This window comes from Oryctolagus cuniculus, chromosome X (genome assembly GCF_051225735.1).
Source record: "Oryctolagus cuniculus isolate XC-2025 breed Fujian yellow rabbit chromosome X, ASM5122573v1, whole genome shotgun sequence".
NCBI classification, from domain to species: Eukaryota; Metazoa; Chordata; class Mammalia; order Lagomorpha; family Leporidae; genus Oryctolagus; species Oryctolagus cuniculus.
The window spans coordinates 806,894-814,324 of NC_142888.1; the positions used below are offsets into that span (position 1 = coordinate 806,894).

General features: G+C 44.9%; 1 long non-coding RNA gene across 8 annotated transcripts in view; it reads left to right on the forward strand.

Moving 5' to 3' along the window:
* The first annotated feature begins 6,854 nt into the window (after positions 1-6,854).
* The window catches only part of LOC149119524 (uncharacterized), a 112,668-nt gene continuing 112,091 nt past the window's right edge, over positions 6,855-7,431 (forward strand). For 4 of the 8 annotated variants that reach the window (XR_016228351.1, XR_016228355.1, XR_016228352.1 and 1 more), the window contains exon 1: positions 7,306-7,425. This is a non-coding gene — a long non-coding RNA (uncharacterized LOC149119524). Of the gene's footprint in view, positions 7,426-7,431 lie in introns of all 8 variants that reach the window. The other 4 variants (XR_016228350.1, XR_016228349.1, XR_016228354.1 and 1 more) reach the window with 2 other exon arrangements.

Genomic DNA, 7,431 nt, shown 5'->3' on the forward strand with positions numbered 1-7,431 from the left:
AATAAATCTTACATCAAAGATTAGATAAGAATCTGTATCAAGGAGTACATAGCACCATGGTTTGAAGCTAGGGTTGTCATTTTCTCACTGATTAAAGGCTCCTATTGGACTTTTTGAAAATGTAATTTTACCCCCAAATGGAAAACAATTTGGATAATACATTTCATAACACCAAAGGGTTGCTGTTAATCATGTAAAATTTCAAGATTAGTCAAAAAAAGAGGAAAAAAATCATACATCAAAAACTCATTTCATTGTACTCCAGTGATTCTCAACTGTTGACGATTTTAATGCTATGGGGACACTTGACAATGTGTGGAGAAATTTTTTAAAAGAAGTATATGATTTTTTTATTTTCTTAATATTTTTTATTTTCATCTACTTGAAAGGCAGTACACCAGAGAGAGAAAGACAGACAGACAGACAGAGACAGACATCTTCCATTTGTTAATTTGCTCCCCAAATACTCATAACAGTCAAGGCTGGGCCAGCTCAAAGCCAGGAACCAGGAATTCTATCCAGGTCTCCTATGAGTGGAACACAGGCAAGTACTTGGGTCATAATCTGCTACCCACTAGGGTGCGTATTAGCAGCAAGCTGGATCAGAGGTGGAGTAGCCAGGACTGAACCCAGGCACTCTGATAAGGGACATGGGCATCCCAAGCTGTGACTTATGCTGCTGCGCCAAATTCCCAACCCTGGAGACATTTTTAAAATTAATTTATTTGAAAGAAGACACAGAGACAGAAATCTTTCATGTGTTGCTTCAGCCCCCAAATGCTTCCCAAGCCAAGGGTGAGCTGGGCCAAAGCTGGAGCTGGAAACTCAACCCAGGTCTCCCACATGAGTGGTAGGGATCCAAGTGCTTGAGCTCTCACTGCTGCCTCCCAGGGTGCACATTAGCAGGAATCAGCTGGGATCAGGAGCTGGTGCTGGGGATGGAACCCAGGCAATTCTATGCAGGATACAGGTGTCTTAACTTCTAGGCCTAACAGCTGTTACTGAAGACATTTTTGGTGTCGTACCTAGGGCTGGATGATGGACACTGGGGACCAGAGTTGCTGCTACCATCCTACAAATGCACAGCACAGGCCCTATAACCAAGAATAAAAATATAAAAGACATCCCAAGTGTCAGTAATGCCAAGACTGAGAAACTCTGTTCTAGTTCATGCCGTATGGCTAAGGGTACATTTATTTAAAGAAGCACGCTTTCATTTGTGAAATGGAAACCAGTCCTGCTCAGCTGTTTGTTCCTGAGACAGTTTAAATGATGACATGTAGGATTTACCGTGTCCCAGGCTCACTACAGCCCAGTTCCATCTATAAACAAGGCTGTCATGAATTTAGAACACTGTGCAAACTCATGTGAATTTAATAACTTTAGTTGAGGGAAAATAAGATAAAAATCAAAGCATGGGGGGAGGACATCATGGCTCCAAGGCTGCGGGCCCATCACTGTCAGCCCAACATTAATATTTATAGCAGTACATTCCACCATGCATGCATTTGTCTATAAAAGAATTGTTTCATCCTGCTGTAAGCAAAGCAAGCTTTTCTGAATACAACCTTGTGCTATTTGAAGTGAGTAGCCATACATTTGTGCTAGGTAGAAATTGTGTAGAAAACTAATATTCAGTCAGCAAACATGCAAAAATGGGTATGAAAAACACTGTTGTCTTTGTCTAAAACTGCAGTGTCTGATTCAGTAGGCACTATTCATATGTGGCTATTGAAGACTCAGAAATGCTGAGTCCAAACTGAGATGTGCTATTATGTTTTAAAGTATGTGGTGCTGGATTTAGTAGGCAGTCCAGAAATGACACAAAATATCTCAATTTTTACAGCGTTTACAACTTGTAACAATACTTTGGAGGTACTGGGTGTGGGGAGCAACTCGGACTAGACTAAGTTACTGGAATTAAGACTTATTCTATGCATCTGCTCTCCCACAATATGGCGCTGGGAGAGGAGTAAACAACTTTTACACAGCTGCCTCCAGTTCGACCAATAAACAGCAGGAGCTGATCCTGATTGGAGGAGAGCAGCGTACTCAGCATGTGGGTAGCAGAGTTGGGATTGGTGGAAGAGGACTATAAAGGAGGAGAGAGACAACATGCACCAGGAACATCTAAGAGGAACACCTGGAGGAACACCTGAGCAGCCCCCGAGAGAGCCGGCCGGCGGTGTGCCGCTCCCCCGCGGAAGTGGGGAAAGTGGCCAGGGGGAACCGCCCTTCCACAGAGGTGGAAGGATCGGCAGCCAACCCGGGAAGGGCCGAGCAGACAAAAGAACAGTGCAGGGTCCTGTGTCGTTCCTCCACGAAGAGGGGGAGCGACACTGGGTTGAATGATTATATTATTTCCATTAATTTCACCTATTTTTGGTTTTTAAATTAAGCTAGTAGAAAAATTGCTTTAAATATCTATTGGTCAGTGCTGGTGTGAAAGCACACATTTTTGTCACTTTCTTTTAATTGTATTGTTAATCTTATCTTGTGCTCACCTTAGACCTTAGAGTTTGGATTTCTGACAGATGTGCCCTACGGTCACCAGGACACAGGCTGCTTGGGGAGCTTCTAAATAATACTGATGCATGCACATACATGGGCAGAAAAAACAGGCATTAGCCCTAACTTCTCATCTGTACAAAAGTCAACTTGAAATGGATGGATTCAAATGGAAAGTGTGAAAACCACAAAACTTTCAGAGGAAAACATAGAAGATCTCCAGGATCTAGGCTAGGCAGCAATGTCTTAGACTTTATACCAAAGTATAATCTATAAAAGGAAGAATTGAAAAGTGGGACATCTTCACAATTAAAAAAAAAAAAAAACTTTTGCTCTGTGGAAGCCCATCTGGAGAAGAAAGGGCAAACTATAGCCTGGGAGAACATATTTGAAAACCCTGTATCTGATAAAGTATTGTGAAGATCTGGTGTTGGGTTCCTGACCCAGGACCCCAACATGTCGAGATGCGCACCCCAAAGACTCAGATTCCAAACCAGTAGATGCAACACGCAAGAGGATTTATTCAACGTCTGCGCAGACGGGCCTCTCGACAGCACAAAGCCATCCATAGAAGAAGCCCCGAACAGTTGTTAACGAGCATTTTTAAAGGGAAAAACCACACAATTTACTTAATACACAATTTACACGCTAATTGGAGGGTTTAAATGATACACACACGATTCACACACGGATTGGAGGATTTAAATGAGGGGGTTAGTGGCGGGAAAATTTTTCTGGCTATCGCAGGAGTCACTTTAAGACTTTAGGGTGGGATATCTGCTGCTCGCCAGAAGGTGCTCTGCAACTAGGAGTTATCGCAAAGCCTCGAGGCGGGGTTCCTGCTGCGAACCACATCTCAAGTGACAGCTGGTGCCTAGGGCTCTTTCTAGGAACTAGCACTCTAAGTGGGGCAAAGGTTACTTCTAAGAATTAACTCACTAAGTAGGACAAAGGTTACTTCATCTGGGACGGAGGGGAGTGGCTGTTCACTGGAGAACTCTCCAACTCAACTGCAAACCATGGGCAAAAGACAGGAACAGTTATATAGAATTGTAATCCATAAGCTGTACTTTGGAAATTTATATTCATTAAATAAAGTTAAAAATAAAAAAAAAGAAATGGTAAATAAGCACATGAAAAGATGTTCAATGCCATTAGCCACTGGGGAAATGCAAACTAAAACTACTGCAGTGAACCTACAATTACTACAAACTTCATGTTAAGGAAGTACTAATGTGAGGAGTCAGATGGGTTAATAGGCAGTCAGGGTCGTCCCCATGGAAATTTGGGGTGCAGAGTGCTTGCTTTCTTGCTTTAGCAAGATCAAAACCTCCTGCCCTCACCTTGAAAGCTTCCAATCTTATTAGGAGAATAACAAGGGAGTGGCAATTCCTTCTGAGCTCCCAGTTTATTGTAAAGTAAATTAGGTATCCCATCCTTCTAATGGCTCTTTGTTTTATTAGGAGCAAGCCAGCCCACATAAAGGACTGCAAATCAGGTCTTTTGATGGGTTTGTTCCTGCCTTGTAACTGAATGTCAAACTGGTAAATTTTTCTTCCCCAAAATTGTGCTTAAAAACTCCATACCTTGATGGGATTGAATTGGAATCCCCTGGCCTGTTTCTAACTCTTCCGTTTGGGGCAAGTCCGATTGAGCATTTCAATTCAATCCCATCAAGGTGGCATGTACCAATGCCATCTCACTACTCTAAGTGATCAGTTTCAGTTCACAATTGATCATAATGATAGGACTAAGAGTCAAAGGGATCACATAAACAAGACTAGTGTCTGCTAATACTAACTGATAGAATAAAAAAAGGGAGAGAACAATTCAACATGGGAAGCGGGATACACAGCAGACTCATAGAATGGCAGATGTCTTAAACAGCACTCTGGCCTCAGAATCAGCCCTTAAGGCATTCGGATCTGGCTGAAGAGCCCATGAGAGTATTTTAGGCATGGAAAGCCAAGACACTCTGGCAAAAAACAAAACAAAACAAAACAAAACAAAACCACCACCCTAAATGAAAGATCTCTGCTAGTGAAATCCCAGTGGAAAGAACTGGCCAGCAAAGAAGGAGGTACATTTCTCTGAAGGGAGGAGAGAACTTCCACTTTGACTATGACCCTGTCTAAATAAGATCGGAGTTGGCAAACTCAAAAGGCTTCCATTGCCTTGGCAACTCATGACAAGAGCCTAGGGTGATTACTGACGCCATAAACTAGAGTGTCAATTGTTAAGTCAACAACTGGATTCACTGTGCACTAACTCCCCATGTAGGATCTCTGTCCTTAATGTGTTGTTCAATGTGAATTAATGCTATAACTCATACTCAAACAGTACTTTACACTTTGTGTTCTGTGTGGGGGCAAACTGAAGAAATCTTTACTTAATATACTGAATTGATCTTCTGTATATAAAGAGAATTGAAAATGAATCTTGATGTGAATGGAAGGGGAGAGGGAGTGGGAGATGGGAGGGTTGCGGGTGGGAGGGAAGTTATGGGGGGGGGCGAAGCCATTGTAATCCATAAGCTGTACTTTGGAAATTTATTAAAGTTAAAATAGAAAAAGAAGAAAAAAATAAATTGCAAATTCTTAAAAAACAACAACTCCGTACCAGCAGCCCCTTCGGCTTTTTTCCTCTCTTGGAAGCCCCCTTCCATGCCACACTGGCTGGACATCTCTGACTCTAATAAATCTTGATTTTAAATCTCTCTGGTTGTCTGCTTGGAAATTATTCCATATGAGACAAAGAGCCGAGGTAATAATATTTTCCCCACCGTTGTTCCACCCGTAACACTAACATCATCGGGTCCCACACCATTCAAACCGCTCCCCCACTCCCCCCACCCCCAATCCGTATTCTGACTTAAATGTTCTGGAATGTGGACTGGACAGTGAGAACTTGAAATCTCTTCTTGTGATTTTAACATGCAGCCAAGGTTAAGAGCAATTCTTTCAGGGGAAAAAAAAACCCACCAGCTTAATAGAAATTTACAAAATAGAGCCTGAAGGCAAGTGAGGAAAATGCTGATGTGGGGCTTTTTCAGTGAGGGTTGTCTTCACACTCAATCTCCAAATCAGAGAATGAATGTAGCTTGTTCTCAGGATGCTCTATGTCCCAGCATAACGTGGAGCCAGAGAACTAGCTATTTCTCTTCACTGGAAAGAACAAAGTTCAGCAAATTGACCAGGTGGATGAGATTATCAGTGATGCTTTACTGTGCTTGCTTTCTTTTCCCCATTAACTTCCCTTTCCACCTGTCAAGACTATCAGTATTTGGATTTGTCTGCACACTGGATAACCTAATGAGCTGGTAGCGCACTGATACCTGGGTCCCGCCCTGGGGATTCTTTCATCAGTGCAGGTGTGGCATGGGCATCAGGAATTTCATTTTTAAATCTCCCCAGGGGAGGGCAGTGGAGGATGGCCCAGGTGCTTGGGCCCCTGCACCCGCATGGGAGACTGGGAAGGGGCACCTGGATCCTGGCTTCGGGTTGGCACAGTGCCGGCCGTGCTGACCATTTGGGGAGTGAACCAATGGAAGGAGGATCTCTCTCTCTCTCTCTCTCACTGTCTACAACTCTACTTGTCAAAAAAAAATCTCCCCATGGAGTTCAAATGCAGCCAAATTTGGGGATCATAGTTTCAGGCCACTGGCTCTCAACCTTGCCCATGTAGGGGTGAAAAAGGGAGGGAATTCTTTCTATTATAAAGGGTCATGAAGGACCTTGTAGGGCTGCCTCCGACACTGCCCTTCCCCCATGCCCTGAGGGTGGCCTCAGGAACACCTCTCTCCCACCCCCACTCCCACCCCGTCCACCTGCTATAGGCAGGCATACAGGAAAAAATTGATCAGGTTTGCCGGCGCCGCGGCTCACTAGGCTAATCCTCCGCCTTGCGGCACTGGCACACTGGGTTCTAGTCCCGGTCGGGGCACCAGATTCTGTCCTGGTTGCCCCTCTTCCAGGCCAGCTCTCTGCTGTGGCCAGGGAGTGCAGTGGAGGATGGCCCAAGTCCTTGGGCCCTGCACCCCATGGGAGACCAGGAGAAGTACCTGGCTCCTGCCATTGGATCAGCGCAGTGCGCCGGCCGCAGCGCGCCAGCCGTGGCGGCCATTGGAGGGTGGACCAACGGCAAAGGAAGACCTTTCTCTCTCTCTCTCTCACTGTCCACTCTGCCTGTCAAAAAAAAAAAAAATTGATCAGGTTTGTGAGCTGAAGACCATGCCTTCACCACGCCCCTGTGTGACCTCATGCCCCTAGCTGGCCACACCTGTGTGCCCACCAGCCAATCAGGTTAATTAACCACACCCCTTTGGAAGTGGATTAAAAGCCTGGGACACAGTGTGCCCATTCTCTCTTCCTTGGCCTTTTGCTGGATGGTCCTTGCTGCCCTGCACCTCCAGGGCGTATGGCGTTCAGGCCATGTGCCCCATGCCTCCTGGCCTGCATGCTCCTCCACGATATGGCTCCTGGTACTCAGTATGAATCCAGATTTCTCTTTAAGACAGGGCCCTCACTCTCCTATGCACTTCTCTCACTGAATAAAAAGCTTAAAACATATCATGCTGCCTCGTTCATTTATGCCAGTATTCAGAATTCTTCTCTGAGTATTAGGCAAGAACCCACACAAGCTTATTAATATTGGGAATTTATTAGTAAGCACACGGTGACATCGTATGGCACCCCATTCCTATATCACACCCAGGGTAAACATCTAGAGTAGGATCTGGTGGGGAAAGCGGTGTAAGCCCAACACAGCTGTGGCTTGAGCACTGGGGAACACACCGGCCAGCTGTTTTGAGCAGCAATAGATTGTGCCTATTTACTGCCAGGCTATTTAACGTTGTGCCCGCTCAGCTGATGATGTGGGTTACTGACCAACTGGCCACCCTCCCCCTCAGTCGCTGCCGTAAGT